The sequence below is a fragment of the Lipotes vexillifer genome, unplaced genomic scaffold (genome assembly GCF_000442215.2).
Source record: "Lipotes vexillifer unplaced genomic scaffold, Lipotes_vexillifer_v1.1 scaffold1011, whole genome shotgun sequence".
In the NCBI taxonomy this organism is placed as follows: Eukaryota; Metazoa; Chordata; class Mammalia; order Artiodactyla; family Lipotidae; genus Lipotes; species Lipotes vexillifer.
The window spans coordinates 2,177,349-2,177,665 of record NW_006787698.1 but is presented as its reverse complement, the minus strand read 5'-3'; the positions used below and the strand labels follow the sequence as shown (position 1 = coordinate 2,177,665).

General features: G+C 56.8%; 1 protein-coding gene across 1 annotated transcript in view; it reads left to right on the top strand.

Annotated features, from left to right (window-relative positions):
- MLLT1 (MLLT1 super elongation complex subunit) overlaps positions 1 to 317 on the top strand; it is a 55,235-nt gene that overhangs the window by 41,405 nt on the left and 13,513 nt on the right. The gene's annotated exons all lie outside the window — the stretch shown is intronic.

Below are 317 nucleotides of genomic sequence, written 5' to 3'. Positions count from 1 at the left end.
CCCCCCCCCCCAGATGAAACGTTGGTTCCTCGGGGAATCCCAGGTTCTCAGGGTTATTCATGGTGCCTGTTCTACCAAGCTAAATGCTTTCTTCTTTTTTGTGTGTGTGCGCTTTATTCTTTTGTTCTGTCTCATCAGCGTCTGGAAGGCTCCCTCTGAGCGCTGACTGCTACTAGGGTCAATTTGCAGTGTCAGTATTTCGAGGACTTGCCCGCCGCCTTCTCCCCCTTCAGCCAGGGCCTCGGGAGCCTGGCTGGAGCCGGGCAGATGTTTCCCCGTGCACCTCCTAGCAGGACCCTGGACCCTCTCCTCTGGGC